At 37.9% G+C, this 17975-nt stretch overlaps 1 long non-coding RNA gene across 2 annotated transcripts; it reads left to right on the top strand.

Moving 5' to 3' along the window:
* Positions 10337–17183, top strand: LOC109844971. 2 transcript variants are annotated; one of them, XR_002248177.1, is made up of 2 exons: positions 10337–10485; positions 15750–17183. It is a non-coding gene; the product is annotated as an uncharacterized LOC109844971 (long non-coding RNA). The 2 variants fall into 2 exon arrangements; XR_002248178.1 differs by having other exon boundaries at positions 15778–17183.

Here is a 17975-nt window from a genome sequence, read left to right on the forward strand (position 1 = left end):
CTCATGACCGTTGTCATCGTCTTATGGGAGTAAAGCACTTAATGAGTGGTTTGTTGTCTTGATATAAATCAAGAATGGTTTCCCTGACTTCGGTGCAATGAGAATAAGAGGATTTGACAGATATGCTTTGATATCCTCAAATGCCTTCTAACAAGCATCATCCCAAATGAACGACACGCCTTTCTTTGTGAGCTTGGAGAATGGTTGGCATTTCCCGGAGAGGTTCGAGATGAACCGCCAGATGTAAGCCAGTCGCCCTTGCAATCCTCTGAGTTCTTTGAGATTTCACGGGGGTTGCAATTCGTGTATCGACTTCACTTTATTGGGATCAATGTGGATACCTTTCGTGGTGATGACGAATCCAAGGAACTTACCACTGGACATTCCCAGGAAGGACTTAGTAGGGTTCATCTTCAATTGGTGACTCTGCATGAGATCGAATATCATCCTCAAGTCTTTAATGTGGTCATCTTTGCTGTGGCTTTTCACGACCAAGTCATCAACATAGCACTCGACGGTCTTCCGTAGGTATTCCTGGAAAATCTTTGACATTGCTCATTGGTATGTGGCGCCTGCATTCTTCAAGCCGAAGGGCATGACTGTGTAGAAGAAGACGCCAAGGGGCGTTCTGAATGCGTTATGCTTTTCGTTGTTAGGGTATATCTTGATTTGATTATAACCCAAAAATCCATCCATGAAGGACATTCTCTCGAACCCACACGTGTTGTCAATGATGACATCCATGATCAGAAGACAGAAATCGTCCTTTGGGCAAGTGGTGTTCAGGTCACTAAAGTCGATACAGATCCCGATTTTCCTGTTCTTTTTAAGGATCGGTACAATATTTGCTAGCCAGTCGGGATGTTGCTCTTTCTTGATAAAAACCCGAGTCAATCAGCTTTTTAACTTCAGACTCGATCACTTCCATAATTTACAGACAAAATCATCTCTGCTGCTGTTTGACAGGTTTAAAATCCGATTTTATGTTAAGGCGGTGCATCGCTATGTTTGGGTCAAGTCCTAGCATATCTTCATAATTCCCGACAAAGATGTCGATGTACTCCTTGATGAGAGCAATCAATTCCTCCTTCTCTTTTGGTGGGGGGCTATCACTGATGAATATAGGCTTCAGATTCACTTCATTGACCATATTTACCTGGACTACTTTGTCTTCAGTGGGAGGTTCTCTTTGCTCGAATCTGTCACCATATTGGATGTTTAGGTAATGGATCCAAGGGTCTTCCCAAGTTGGCAATTGATCGTCTCCCTGTACTGTTGCAGGGTCGATCGTGGCATATTCAAATCAAGCCTTTGAACATTCCTCCAAGGCTAACATCAGAGTCCTAATCTATAGAATCTGATGAATATCTGTCTCTACCCGGGTTGGATAACTGGTTGATAACTTACCAACAACATTCATCGTTAGATGAAGAGACATAACCTAGACCCCTCTTATGTTCGTAATAATTGTCGGGCTTCCCTTTTGGTACATAGGTAGGATCGGGTGGAACCCGGATACCTTGACCAAAACGGAGACCTTCACCGAGCGTGAGGTTATATCCTTGATTCTTCATATAATCATGTGCTTGTGAGCTGTATCTGAAGAAATGCCGATCAGGTCCTTCATCATCGGTGTTGGTCTCCAAGAAGAGATTGGAGGGTGGAAATGACTCCTATTTACCAAAGATTATTTCTTTTCTACCACTTGCCTTTGCAGGTAAGATGAGGGTTGTTCCGAAGGAGTCTTGGACATGCTTCTTTGACATGTAAGATGACTGAAATGATATATGTATGTCAGGGTTATTATATAGTTCCTGCATTACATCATTAAGACAAAGCGAATACTCTAAATCGTTATTTATTACATAATCGGTAAGTTGCCAGTTACAACTTCCATCTGACGATTCGCTACCATCAAGATCGATTACAAGAGGTTCAATATCGTTGAATACAAGACCTTCATCATAATCGAGCCCGACTTTGGTATTAGCTTCTTCTCTGATGTCCATCCCCAGGGCTGATGGTTCGGTATTGGATTTAGCACCATATAAAAGGGAGTCAGTAAAATAATTTTTTAACCCCTTTAATGGTTACTTGTCCGCGACCACCGTCTTGACCTTATTATTTGTATCCACATACTTTAGATACTGATGGAGGGTGGAAGGAACTATAACGTTGCTATGGATCCAAGGTCGACCCAATAGCAAGTTGTAAGCCATCTATGCATCTATCACGTAACACGCGACCTCTGACTTCAATTCTCCAAGCTGGCACTTCGCTCGGATTTTACCCAATGGCCTAGATCCACTAGTGTTGAATCCATAGATAACAGTGCCCGTAGATGCCAACTTGCTAGCAAGAATTCCAAGATGATACATCAATCATAGCGGCATGATGCTAACTGCAGAACCCGGATCTACTTAGATTCGGTTGACAGAAGTTAAGCCAATGTACTCGGTGAAATACAACAGCCTATCATGCTTTGAGTTCCTCACTTGCATATCCTCCTTTGTAATTGCTTAGCTGTCAGATTGCAGTATTGAACTGGTGGCTCCGGCTCTTTAGGGACTTGCTTAATCTGAGTGATGAAAACGTCAGAGTCAGCCAAAGCTTCTTGCAAAACTTCTCTGGTATCTTTGGAAAGACGCAGTAACTCATATAGAGTAATCCTTGTAGGAATGTTGGCCAGCTTGGCCATAACATCGAAGCGGTATAGAGTGTTCGAGCTTTCCGATTTATCTCTTCCAATTGGTCGATTGAAACGAGACTGCTTTGGAATCTAAACCTCTTTGTGTTGAGGCTCTTTTTGTTTTGTCGCTACTCCTTTCTGCTTAGCATCTGGTTGTTGTTGGGGCTTGTCGGTCAGTTTGGGAGGAGTTGAAACCACCCCCAGCTCAGCCAAAGTTTTAGCATACTGGTCAGAAATCTCTGGGTACTTGTACCGATATTCGTTCTCACTCCTGGTAGCGAAGGCTGGTTCTTTGTTGGCTACAAAGACTTCGTATTCGTCTTTCGAAAGCAGTAAAGTTAGGATTTCTTCATCGTCTTTTTTCGAACTTGCTAATGCGGGGCATCACAATTTGCCCTTACTATTGGATTTCTTCTTAGAAGAGGATCCTTCCCACTGTCCATCTTCAAGTAGGTCTGGATGAACCCAAAGAACTTCACCATTAGGGGCCATATATAGTACGAGTCCCTTCTGACATTGTCCGTGAGGATCGTTGTTCACTATTTTCATCTCTACTTTTCCACTAGCTCTGGTTGGAACCACGATAAAGGGATGGAGCCGAAACTGATGGACACTACATTGTTGGACCCTAGAGGGGTGGGGGGTGATTAGGGTCTTATACTAATCTAATCCAATTTTATGCCAATTAAAACTAATTAACAAGTTATCCTAGCAAGTATGAAATACAACATGATATGTGAACTAGGATAAGCAATATGAATAATGAAATATATCCTAGCAAAGAGATATACTATGAGATATATATGCAAGGATATGAAACTAACACGAGGGTAAATAAAATGAAACAAGATAGTGGATGATATAAATAAAGAGACAATGGCGAAATGAGCAATGAGCACAAATAAGAATAAACGCCAAAGCACACTCAAACACAATCAAATGATCACGGAGTTCGGACCTTCCGTCCTACGTCTCCGCTCCCCACTCCCGAGGAGAAATCCACTATCAGGACCGGGTTTTCTACGTTCACCCGAATAACGTTTACAACCACACTATGTCGGTTTTCAACGATCACCGATTAACGTATACACTCACTCTCACAATGTCGGTTTTCAACGATCACCGATCAACGTCCACTCCTCACACTCGGTTTTCTAGTTCACCGAAAACTTCACAACAACACACAATGTAAGCCCACTCTACACCCACTAAGTGTTGAACTAGACGTGTCTCCCTCAAGTGCTCAGTTACAACCTCTCCCTAGGTTTGTCAACCGACGCCACTCCTCTTGGGACGATCCCCGACTCTCGCCACACACTTCTCTCAGTGTACAAGTGTATTACAATGTGTATCTCACAATTAGGCTCAATTACAATAATTGATTGTTCTCAACTATGGATGAGAACACAATGAAAGCTCACACTCAATGTTACAACTCTCACAACCCCAAATATATTATGAATGCAAATACAATAAGCTCAAGTGGGTGTGTGTGTAACAAAGAGATAAAATCAAATCTAAACTCAATATAAAACTAGCTTTAATAGAAATGATAATTAATAAATAAAAGCTAGAGTAGAGTTTAGAAAACTTCTCAATAGATCAAGATGGAGAGATGGAGATTTGAGGCCCAAACAAGAAGATAATCTCCTCCACTTGTGAAAGCTAAAACAGCTTTAAACTAAACCCTTAAACAAGCTTAAACAAGCTTAAATCTTTTTTAAAACCCTTGTTTAAAAACTTCTTAACTCTATTGAAAACTAAGATCAAAGAGGGTATTTATAGCCTCCAAAACCTCAGCCAAAAATCCCAAGCAAATGACAAAAACAGCCCCAGAAAATCAGCTCAGGAAATAGCCGTTGGGAAAGCAACGGTCATATTGGCGGTCGACCGGAAATTCCTGCGGTCGACCGATGGAGCTCTCGGTCGACCGGACCGGTCGACCGACAAACTCTCTGCTGCCCACTGACGGCTGAACATATGAGCGGTCGACCGGATTGGTCGACCGAAATCTGATTCGGTCGACCGAAATCTGATACATGAAAATCTGATTTCTTGATTTTAAAACACTGTTTAAAAATATCAAATAAATTCTAAAAAATGTAAAACTTTGGAGAATGATTGTAGACATGATAATAAACATGTTACAATGACTGATTTTCAAAAAGGACTTCCCAAATGAAAAATATCATCATTTTGCAAAATAATCCAAAACACGAAAATGTAAACATATGAATTTTGTCATTTAGGCTAAACCATGTTTTGAAACTCTGCACAATAATTTTGTAAACTTAATAAAATATGTATATGATTATTGTTAAGTCCAAAAACTAAGAATATGATATTTTCACAATTGCATATTCTATGCAATATTTTCAAAATCTTAACGTACTTAACACACATAATATAAAATCTAAACTAGATTACCCAAGCTTGATCTTGATCTTCATTGTAGCTTAACTTGGTACACATGTGGATGAAGCTTGAACTTGATCTTTAACTTTGAATTGCAAGGCCTCAACTCGACATTCCGCCAACCTCCATTTGATATGATCGTTATGGCGCAATCCATCCAACCTCTAATTACGTTGTTTGTCTATAATAAATAAGAAAACATAAATACTAGACAAACAACATTAGTGGTAAATTGTTTGTTAAACATCATCAAAACAAGAAGGCCAACATACGTTTACACCAACTTTTTTCCTTGGGCTTCGTAATTATGATGCCAGCATCATTCAATGCTTGAATTCGATCTTTGAGAACGTAACAAACCTTAGTAGGATGGTGAACCCTTCTATGATAGGCGCAATACTTTAGATCCGAAGTTCTCTTAACTTCCTATTTATTTGTGATTAGCGACCGCTTGATTTTGTTATTATTGAAGAGGTACTTGAAGATGGCAGATACTTCATCTTCTTTAAAGGAATACTCCTTAGAAAATCTGGGCTCCGAAGTCCTTGACTGCCTTTGAGATTGTTGCGCTTAGGGCATCTCCAACCCAGCCCCATTTTGGTGCAAACAGTGCTTTTTGTTGCACTGTTCCTTCTCCAATCTCCAACCCAGCCCCATTTTGGTGCAAACAGTGCTTTTTGTTGCACTGTTCCTTCTCCAATCCAGCCCCATTTTCTGCTCCATTTTGGTGCAAATGAACAGTGCTGCACCAAATATGGCGTCGCACTGTTCATCCGTCCCATTACTGTTCACTTTTTTAAAAATTTTTTAAATATTTGTTTTTACCTCTCAATTAATATAAAAATAGATAAAAGGGAATAAAGTGAGAATATACTGAGAATATTCTTTTTTGGTGTAAAAAATGGTGTAATGGGTTGGAGATGTATTACTGTTTGATGTGACTTTTGCACCATTTTGATGCAAAATTTGCACCATTTTGGTGCAATGGGTTGGAGATGGTCTTAGTGCTACAGTTGGAATGATGACTATTGCAGCATTTGCTACTGTGGCTGTCGTTGTGACATTTGATGAGCATCGATGGTAGTTGCAAGTACCTTTCCTCTGCCTCGAGGAGTAAAATTTTGCTTTGGAGGATTGGGCGTTGGCTGATCTCTCAAGCTTCTTCCTCTTGAGGAAACGTTCGACCTATTCCCCATGCATCTTTAACTCTTTTTAGGTTTTAGAAGGAACGACTCCTATGGCTTCTAAGACATCCAGGGAGAGATTGTTGTGATAAGTTTGAAGAATAAACTCCTCTGTGACTGGATCCCGACAATTCATTATCTTATTCTGGAAACGTTTGACGAAGTTATCGACTGATTCTCCATCTTTCTGTTTCTCATCCACCAGAGTCCCAATTGATATTTCAGTGTCATCATCAAAGAAATTGCTGAGGAATGAGCTTTCCATGTCATCCCGGCTGTTAATACTCCCCAACTTCAGATAGCGGTACCAATTGAAGGCGGACCCTCGAAGGGTGCCTACGAATGATCAGACCATCAAAGCTTTGTTTCTAGAGATCATACCTAAGTAAGATTTGAAGTAGATCAAGTGTTAGGTTGGTGATCCTTTCCCGTCAAATGTCATGAAGTTAATTAGATTAAACTTCGTCGGATACAGGATTGATTCCCATTCTCTCGGATATGGGCAAGGAATGCCTGTCTTTTTTTACCTCTTGAGCGGACATCAAAGCATTGACTTTGCTTTTGAGGTCTTTCATCTTCTTATCCTCACATGCATCTTTCTTCGGGCGATTCTGAGGAGGTGGAGGAGGCTCTACCGGACCACCCCCAGTGTTATTGTTGTTGGGAGGAGGGCCAGAAAAAATGGTCTCGTCCACATCCGAGTCGCTGTCAACCACATTTGTTTGAACAGGTGTGGTATTGCGATGGCTGGACTCAGCCCGTTGACTCGGCTCATGTTGTTGATGAGGTTGTTGATCATGTAATTCCCTCATTTGCTGCATAGTCAACTCCATCTCTATTTTCATTTCAGCTCTGATTTCTTCTCGTTGTTTAGTCAGAGCTTCTTGAAGCATTTGAGCCAACTGATCAGGTGTAATTATGAATGCCTCATTGGCTTGCCCTATGCTGGACATTGTATCATCGGAAGCGATCGCGGAGTAAGCATACGAAGGTTCGTCATCTGAAGACAACCCTTCATTCATTCTTCTGTAATACCTACGCCTGGTGGCTCTTAATTAGAGCCGAGACACTCTCTGAGAAAGTCTTTGATCAACTCTTCCTCCAGGGGAAAAGTTAGGGTCAGAATTGGTTGAATGCCGCTTTCCTTTATCAGCCATGTTAATAGTGACTTCTGGGAATTCACCATCTTGGACAGTGGGCCTTCTCTTGCGGAAACGTCTTGGCTTGGGCCTTGATACCTCGATGGAGAGTCTCTCAAATACTGAGACCCTTTGTAGAGTGGTCTTGGAGCAGCTACATTCAGATGATACTACCCTGATGAGCCTCTCACATGAATGAAGACTCTTTTCTCGAACAGTCCTCTTTTAGGATTTATTCACACCCCTAACATGATAGTACAACTCATCGACATGATGGCCGGAGCACCCTATCGTTATTGGTATGACTTCCTCCTTTGGGGACGTGTAGTCTTATTAACATTCTTAGGATAATTTATCGTTGCCGAAGTCACATCAGGAGTCGCACGTTTGGAACCACCCCCTTATGAGTGTGGAATCTCAATAGGCTCCTGGGCTTCGACATGAAACCCTAGGCGAGAGGTGACAGGAATTCTCCCAAGAGGGGAGGTCTCTTTGTCTTTATCGTGCACCTTGCACGAATAGGTACATCAAGGTGTCTTGGTCGGTTTGGAGGCAGCGGGACACCTTTGAATAGTAGTTGACTTCATGGGAGGGCGTGTATGACCCCCTAGCTGAGGAACTACCTGGGTTTTATTTCTCGGACCCAAGCGTTCTTTTACTGGAGCTTTACCTCGATCTTCATGCAAAGGACCAAGGTTATCCATCATCGTGATTTTGAACTTTGATAGGTCAACACTTCCGTGATGCTTCACCGGTGGTACGATAGCCGACGGAGCAGGAACGAACGTAGACAAAGCTGAAGAAGAGATCGCAGGGGCTTGGCTTTGGGCGAGACACTGTTTGGTGTCTTGACCAAGGTTCCTTTGGGTGAGACACTGTTTGGTGTCTCGACCAAGGCTCCTTTGGGCGAGATATTGGTTGGTGTCTCGACTGAAGGATGTAGTCCCCGCTATCTCAGAACATGATTTTCGCATAAGTTTAGACTTAGGAATCCAAACTTTGCGGGCTTTTGGTGGTTCTTTGGCCACTGTTTTCTTCTTCATTTCTTGTGTCTTTTGCATAAGGATACGAGCACGAGCAGAATTTGCACGACGCTTTTGAATGCGTTCCTTAAGAGTTGAACATGTCTTTTTGACATGGACTCATCCATCGGTCAATGGCTTGGAGGAGATGTCGGTGGTTTGCCTTTGAGGCAACTGGATCAATCGACGCCTCTTTGACTCCAGATCTGTGTAGTAGCAAACTCTGTCGACTTGTTCCAAAGCCTTGGCGAGCAGACGAGCATGACATTGGCGTTGTCTTTGACGAGCCCTCTTTGTCAAAGTCGGTGAACTTTCATTCAACAATTCCTTAACTAGAGAGAAATCATTATGAGCAGAGGTTCCGGCATTGTCGATCGTCGGAATAGCATTGTGAGGGGAAGCCCCAGCAACAATTGGGTGAGAGTCATCACCAGTAGCCTTCATCGGGGTGGAAGACCTAAAAATCTTCTTTGAAGATGAAATATTACTGCATTTACGAGACAAGGAAGATCTTGAGGAGGAGGAGGATGACAGATACTCCTCAAACTTTGCTTGGTCAAACTCGTACTCGATCGTGGATTCAACCGGGATCTTGATTGATTACTACACAACGATCTTAGCAGTGAGACCGTTGGTTCCCACTATGGTTGCCAGCGTATTTGGAAATCGATTTCATTACGGAACTCATTTACAACGTTTATCATTTACAATAAGTTCAAAAGAAGGAGTCTTTTTATATGACTTTTCTTACACAAAAGAAATAAAAAGATAATCTCCTAGAAACACATGCAGAAACTCTTGTTGAGCAGACTCTGCTTGCGTGGGATCTTTGCCTGTGCCGGGGACACGTTAGTCCGTGGACGACCGAGTCACAGATCTAGATTGATTCGAAGAAGGCTTGGAGTCGATGTTTCGTTTTAGAAACAAGGACAGAAGTGTATATCTCAACCAGGTAAGATAAAACACTCTTCTCAAGATCAAGTCAAAGCTTAGATCTCGAGGAAACACCAAAGACTTTGAGGATTCCTTAAAAACGGTGCCTCATGCACAAGGGTGTAGGGGACGTGTTTATAGCCCCTGAGAATCGTTTCTGAAGATAAGAAGTCGAAACAAACCTTATCTGTCAACTCCTATTTTCGAGACAGTGTTCACTGTCTCGAAAGAAGGGATTACTCCAGACTGTTTTGTAACCGACATCTATCCATTTAAATGCTATTATTTCTATAGTTATGGGCGGATTTTCAGTTTGCAACGGCCTTCCCATTTTTATGGATGATCCCAAGCGGTTATAAAGCCATGTGGACTACACCAAAGTCGAGAAAACCATCCAAAAGAGTGTTACACTATCCCATAGTTTCCGAGACAGTTTCCGTGTCTCAGAAACAATGTGTTGTCTCATAGTTTCCGAGACAACTTCCTTGTCTTGGAAACTGTATGTTGTTTCACCGTTTCTAAGACAACTTCGGGTCCCCATTGTTTTCGTTGTTTTGTGTTTTGCACATTCCTTGGTTGGTCCTTGGTATTAGATTATCTTCTTTGACTATCGACGTTCCTCGTCTTCTTTTCGTCTTGAGCTATATCCGGAAACCTATAGGTATTTTTTTATGCTTACAACCCCCAAACCAGCAAATTATTAAGTTGGTCGGATACAATGAGCAAAACGTTTTCTATATTACTGATAATTTTACATTGTAAGAAGTTGATGATTTTTAGATTTTTTTTTGGGGGAGGGGGGGGGGGTTACCTTTGCAAAGTTGGCAGATTTAAAGGGTAGTTATGCAAATACTGAAATATGGAGGATACTTTTGATAATATTGGTATATGTATGGAAATAATGAAATTATTATATGTTAAAAATTATTATATGCCAAAATACTATATAGTTCCAGCTTCACGATGCAATAGGGCGCTCTTTTTTCTCTCTCTGCTATAGAGAGTGCTAGAGCTTTCCACTCTGTCTCTCTGGCTGCTGCTCTCGAGATCTTCGATAGATTGAGATTTACTCGCCGCCATCGATTTCGAGTTGCTGAATCTCCGTAAGTCCCGTCTAAATCCCTCTTTTCTTAGTATAATTTTGTTTATAATTTGAATTCTAGGGTTTTAAGTTTTGGCGGAATAATTTATTCTAGGGTTTAATTTAGAACTGTTAGTCATGATTTTTCTGTTGCCAGCTCCTTGATCTATGATTGTATTAGTCCTTAATACAAGATTGTCCGGGTTATTTGGATCATTGATCATTGTATTTATCTACTGATTTGACCTTCATACATATGTTTTAATTGCTTGGATGATCTGTCGTGTAACTAAATACTAATTGGATTATTAGTCATTTCTAATTTTTTTGTCAATTTAAGTTGTATATTTTCATTCATTTTTTAGCAATACAAGTTATGCAACTTACTTAATCAGTCATAAGTTAATATTTCCAAAAATAAAATGCCAAATTCAATATAGTTATCTAAAACAAGTTGTCCAATCGATACATCACAAATTTTTATTTCTCTTAAGTGATGAAGATGCTAAATATATGAAATATGAATAACTTTGTTATATCAAATGATTAAGACTTTTTTATGTCACACCATTGAAATACGTCATTTTAATTGACGGAAAACATCAGGAGTGATTAATGATCCAATTATCATTTAATTACACGACTAGCTATCCAAGCAATTAAAACATAGGAATGATCGTCCAATTACACTGATAAATATAATAACCAACGATCTAGTTAATCTTGATTGTCCTGTTCTATGGCCTTCTGATATTTAGCTAGGAATTAAAAATAAAATAAAAAACAAGCAAACAAACTGAGCAATATAATTGTGTGGGTTTAAACAGAATTTAAATGTACAATGGATTTGGAAAGCTCCTAAAGCTTAAATTTCAAAAGAATGTATCTTGCATTACATGATTTATATGCATATAATAATTTCAAAGTTAGATAACTAAAACAAAAGAAAAGCGATCCCAAGATAAATGAACTATAGGCAACAAAGCTTAAACAGACACATTAGCTAGGAATCCGAGTAACCGTTTTATAAAGCCTCAAATTCTTAAAAGGCGCGTCTTTTTTTTCCAATTTTTTTTTAATCTCAATTCTATTTTGATGTTAAAGATTCATTTGAAGTTGCAATCTTTTCCATATTGGTTGTCAGGTATGAACAAAATTATGTTTTTTCCCCAAAGAACTTCTTATTGTATCTTAGTTGTTAGATCTATCTTTTTTCCACTTAAGTAATTCTTTTCTTGTTAGATCCAGACATTGATTCCTAAGGATGCATGAATAGTTTTTCTATCGTTCATCGTTGTTGTGAATTTTATTGTGTTTGTGTGAATTATATGTTGATGCTTTTCTCTCTATATTCGTTGCAAAAGAGATTGGTTTTTTTTTCCGTGTGAGATCAACTTTTTCTTATTTGATAGTTTAATTGATTCATAAACATTTAAATTATACGTGGTACTCTTGTTTTTCTAACAAAATCACCTATTTTCTTCTTAATTATGATTTATTTACAATTTGTTTGGTTTCAATTAACCATAACGTTTGTTCAATATAAAATAATACTTGTAAGCTAAAGTATAAATTTGATTGATTTTCATATAAATTGTCACATATAGAGAGAAATATTTTATTTTGGATAACCAAAAATAAAAAACAAGGGGAAACATATTTTTTTAAGTTTTGTTGCATTATCCAGATATAGCAACCTTTTAAGGGGAAACTCCATTTTATGTTGATTTGAGTCAAGTGGCCCAAAGCAAGTGTACAGGAAAAGGCCTTTATAAGCCCAATCCAGATCACGTTCCAAATTCTTTCACGTGATGAAGCAGTTGTTGTGATTCCTATGAGCAATCCTAATTGGAACTCTAATGTCTCGTTTGGTATGCGGGAATGGGGTGGAATGGAATGGTCATTCCCACTTCTCTTTCCCTCAAACCAAACATAACCATTTTTTAGAAGTTGGAATGCCCATTTTCAAGGAATGCTCATTCCTACTTTTTTGTGGGAATGAGCATTCCAAGTGAATTGATGAGGAATGGCCATACCCATTCAAGTGAGAATCAAATGAGTTACGTAATTTCCAATTACACCCCATTGATAACAAAAATAAATCTAAAAAGCCTATCTCATTAAGTGACATAACCAGATTAATAACATGGATATGTATGAACAATTGTTTAAGATGTTTTTCCTTAGGCTTGCATATATAGGAAAATAGATTCTAGGATAAAAACATGAAATATTGACTATTTTTATAAAGTTTATTTTTAAAAATAAATTTGTTTAGTTATTATTATTAATGTTTATTTTTATCTTTTTAAAAATCTATGTTGTTGTAAGGGCATTATTAGAAAATTAGATTTATTCTCACTTGTGAACTAATGATACTAAATATGGGAATGAAAATGAGATTTTCATTCTAGCTTCATTCTACAAATGCACCCAAACAAAAGAATGGGAATGTGCATTTCATTCCCACATACATTCCATTCCATTCCTTCCATTCCATTCTCATTTGAGTTCATTCATGCGTACCAAACGAGGCATAAGTTCTTAACTCCATGTTGAAAATTGTGGTGCATGCATTTAAAATTTATTTACTTACGATTTGTTGGTTTTGATTAACCATAACTAATGTTTTGATATAAAATAATACTTGTAAGCTAAAAAGTATAAATTTTGATTGATTTTCATATAAATTGTCACATATAGAGAGAAACATTTTATTTTGGATAACCAAAAATCACAAACAAGGTGAAACACTTTTTTTTTTAAAGTTATGTTGTAGGTATTTTTATCCAGACATAGCAACCTTTTAAGGGGAAACTTCGTTTTAAGTTTTGTTGTCTATAGTTTTTATTTTTAATGATCCCTTGTGTTTTGTTTACTGGTCAAACGTAAAAATTATTTTATGCATATTAATAAATTATGTAATACAATACAAGATACATTGTTTTGAAAAGCTTTGGTGCTTTGTTCCAAATCCAATGTTTATTTAAAAAATTTAAACTCAGCGATTACATAGGTTACCGATCCGCACAGTCTTTCTCCTTTTTTTTAATTCTCTTTTGCCTTTTCTTTTTGAAGCAAATGTAGAATTCATTAGCTAATGTGTGTGTTTAGATCAGTTATCCTTTTGTTTTGTTTTACTGGTCAAACTTTAAAATTATTTTATGCATATGAATTTATGTGATACAGTAACATTCTGTTAAAATATAAGCTTTTAGAGCTTTTCAAATCCATTTTATATAAATTTTGTTTTACCTCATTGTTACATGATTCTACGCTTCTACTGATTAGGGGCTATTTGGATGTTTTGTGTAAAATTGGGTATTTATGATGGCAAATGGAAAGTGGTCATCCACCTCATTACTTTCCATTTGAGCTTTTACTTTGTTTGTTTAGGAATTCTTATGAATCCTAAAATGATAAAAACACCTTGTTGGATTACATAATAGGTTTGTGGAAAGCATTAATAGTGTTGACCCCATTCGAAAGGATCATATTACCATAATAAAGTTACTTCTATTAAAAATAAAAATTTTAAGAACCAAATTGATAGTAGGGTTATTTGCACTTAAATACCCCCAAAGTTTACTCTAAATTTAACTTTAATAGCCCAAAATTTACCAAGTTTGATATCCCAAAGTTTTTTTTTTATTTTTGCATAAAAAACAAAATCCAAAAGTTCAACAAGATTTAACTTTGATACCTCAAACTTTAGCAAAATTTTAACTATGATAGCTCACAGCTTTTACAAAAGATTTAAATTTGGGATATTAAAGTTAAAATTTTAATTTGAGGGTATTCTTTGGGCAAAAAGCCTTTGGGGTGTCTTAAATTTAATTTTGTTAACCTTCGGGTATTTTCTGGGCAAAAGAAAACTTTATAGATTGTCAAAGTTAAAAATAAGGTAAAGTTTGGAGTATTTAAATGCAAATGATCCTATCCTATGTAGCACGGACACGGATCCGACACGGCCATCCGACACGCTGACACGAGGCAAATCCTAAAAAATACATAGGATACGTGTGTTCGACATGTGTGTCCGATACGGACACAACACGACACGGCTTCATGTTATGTGTGTCCGTGCTTCATAGATCCTATCTTATAGTACTTCATCGTGAACGTGCAAGTGAGGTCAATTTTCTATTCTAATGGTGGGTGAATTCACAAGAGTCATTTTATTAACATGATACACAACAAAGTGAGCTTTTTTCTTATTTCGTAGCAACAAAGTGAACTTAAGAGGGGGTTATGGGAAGCTTTCCCCTTAAGCCCATCACCCGTGAAGCCCAATATCTAATTTCTCCTTCTATGCTCCCATTTCTGACATCTATGTCAGCTTTTTTCTGACCATATTAGGGAATCTTGGGGGAAATTGACAGACATTCCGGAAACAAGTCAACTGAATGTTGCCACCTCACACTTTTACATGCACATCCAAACAATATTATTTTAGGAAAACTGACAATAAATCCCATGTATCAACACTTTCAACCATCTTACCTAGGCAAAAACTGCAAACAAACAGCCCTTGTCCTTCATGCCTTTTTTTAAAAAAAAAAATCTTCTTTGGATATTTCTTTTTGAAGCAAATGTAGAATTCTAGCTAATGTGTCTGTTTAAGCTTTGTTGTCTATAGTTCATTTATTTTGGGGTCGCTTTTGTTTTGTTTTAGTGATCTAACTTTGAAATTATTATATGCATATAAATTATGTAATACAAGGTACATTCTTCTGAAATTAGAGCTTTTGGAGCTTTCCAAATCCATTGTATATTTAAGTTTTGTTTTAACTCACATAGTTATATTGCTCAGTTTTTATCCTTGTTTTTCTAATCTTCTTTTAAATTTTCTTTTTGAAGCAAATGTAGAATTCCGTAGCTAAATTTGTCTATCATTTTCTACATTGCTTGATTTTAATTTTCCTCAAACAAAGCAATACTTAGGTTGACATGGACCTTATTCATGTCTATATCTAATTTGATGATCTGCTGCAAACTAAAAAGTAGGAGAACAATATGGGCATGCCATGCTGATGAATAGTATGTTCCTTGGAAAAAAAACATTCATAAGAGATTGTTTGATACTGAATAACTGGAGACTATTCTGAATCCAATAGTTTATTAGGGTTGAATTTTCAATTTTGTTATGTATAAAGGGTTTGGATTTTGAAGGGTGCCCTACAAATTTATCTTAATCACCAATGGTATTTGTATAAATGGGCTCACTGGATGAAATTCCTATTGATATCTTGCAACTAATTGCTGAAAAGATAGTTGATCATGCAGACATTATTCGGTTTGGTGCTGTTTGTAGGAAGTTGTGCACCATCGTTAGAGACAACCTTCACTTGCTTCCATCGAAATTACCATTGTCTCTATGTGTTCTTCCAAGTAAACCTCCTCCCCTACCATTGCTAATGCAGTGTCATGATAATGACTGGGAAAATATCAACTTCATTTTTGTTTCTGATGAAAGAAATTGCGGAGAGTTTCTTGTGCCAGAGATGAGAAATAAGTGGATTGTTGGATCCCGTCATGGTTGGTTGTTCACGGTGGATACTCGGGGACGGGACATTCACCTATTGAATCCATTAACAAGGGCCCAAATCCCTCTCCCATCTCTCAACACATTCCAACATCCTAAGGGTGGTTTCAGAAGTGGTGAATTCAATGATTTTGGGTTTGTAGAGGAGGCCGTTATATCGTCAGATCCTTCAAATAAAAGGAGAAAATTAGACAACGATGATGATGATTGCATATTAGCCATGGCGATCATCTCCAATTTCCATGTGTTATCGTTTTGTAGGGTCGGAGATGGCAAGTGGACTAATGTGGAGGATTCCCGATGCACATCCTAGATGTCATCTAGTACAAGGGTCAGGTTTATGCTGTTACTTATGAGGGGATGGAAGTTGTTTATGATTTTGCAGGTGATAAAAAAATTGCAAATTCACCGGACTTGTTGATTGGCGTTGAGAGATATCTCGTTGAGTAGACAAATGGAGACCTGCTGCAAGTTGTAAGGGTCGTGTATGGAGACAAATGGAGACCTGCTGCAAGTTGTAAGGGTCGTGTATGGAGATGATCCCGCATATGAAGGGTATGAAGATGATGAAGTTATGTTGCAAACGATTGACATTTACATGTACAAGCTGGAACTTGACGATGAGCCAGTCAAGCCTATAGGCCATCGCTATGCCACCCTCAACAACAGAGCCCCAAAGAGAGGTCAATTCTACTTTGAATGGGTCGAAATTGAAAGTTCGGGTGATCAAGCAAGCTTTGTTTCTGGATCAAAACTATTCACTTTGTTTACCTGCGGTTGAGCATCAAGGATGCAAGCCAAATTGCATATATTTTACAGACCGTGGTTTAGGACATAGAAACATAGCAAGGGTGCGATTGAACGATGAGGAGATAGATTAAATAATGTCTGTTTTTGACACGGGCATGCATGACTTGGGAGATCAAACCTTTGAAAGGTTTAGCAAACTAAATATGAAGTACCATGTTCCACCCATTTGGATCTCACCTAAATCGACGGTAGATACATGTATTGTTTGTTTCCGACATTTGACATTCTATTTATGTACTGTGGTTCATGTGAGATTTTTATGTATGTAGTGTGGTTTGATACATGAGATTTCCATATATGTAGTGTGGTTAATTTACAATGTCAAAGTACGTTAATCTCTTGATTATGTTCAGGCCCTCCATTTATATGCTGAGATTTATGTTTATATAATTCTTATCACGTTAGAGTATGAGTTGGTATACTTTGTTCTCTGTAACTGCTCTCCGCATTTTCAAAAAGTCACGCCTGGTAATGCCAAGGTTGTTGTCAAGGGTTAGTTTGATCAACTGTGTTTAAGATTGATTCAGGAGGCAGACGTTTTTCTGGTGACTAGCTCAATTCCTATTGATTATTAGCACCCTTTTCTGCCCGTATTCATATGTTATTGACTGCGTTATTGAAGTTAAGATTCTCAGGTTTGTTCATGCTACGCGTAGAATCTTATGGGCAATGTTTATTAAGCCTAGAAGGATAGATGTCATTTTGTTGAGATTCTTCAACACGTACAAAATATGTAAGGACCGCCAACTATAGGGAAGTTAAATACATACATTATTATCTCTATATACTACTATAAAAAGAGGACTGAGGTGTTAAAACTTTTAATTTTTTTTTTGCCTTCTCAAATTTTGATAAATTCTAACTATGTCATTATCTCTAATTAATCTTTCTTTAAATAAATATAACCTCTTATTAATTATTCACTTCCTCACCTTTCTAAATAACTATAATTATCAGTAATATTATAACTATTGATTGTTTAAATAAAATAATTTATAAAATAAGTTGTAGGCATCGAAAATTACCTATAGGTCTCCACGAACAACTCAGTGCTAAGAAACGACGATGAACGTCACTATCCGGTTCACAGAAGTTTGATTGATGTCGGTGAACGCTTGAAGTGAATCGACGAACTACGTAAACCAACGGAATTTCAG

This window comes from Asparagus officinalis, chromosome 6 (genome assembly GCF_001876935.1).
Source record: "Asparagus officinalis chromosome 6, Aspof.V1, whole genome shotgun sequence".
NCBI classification, from domain to species: Eukaryota; Viridiplantae; Streptophyta; class Magnoliopsida; order Asparagales; family Asparagaceae; genus Asparagus; species Asparagus officinalis.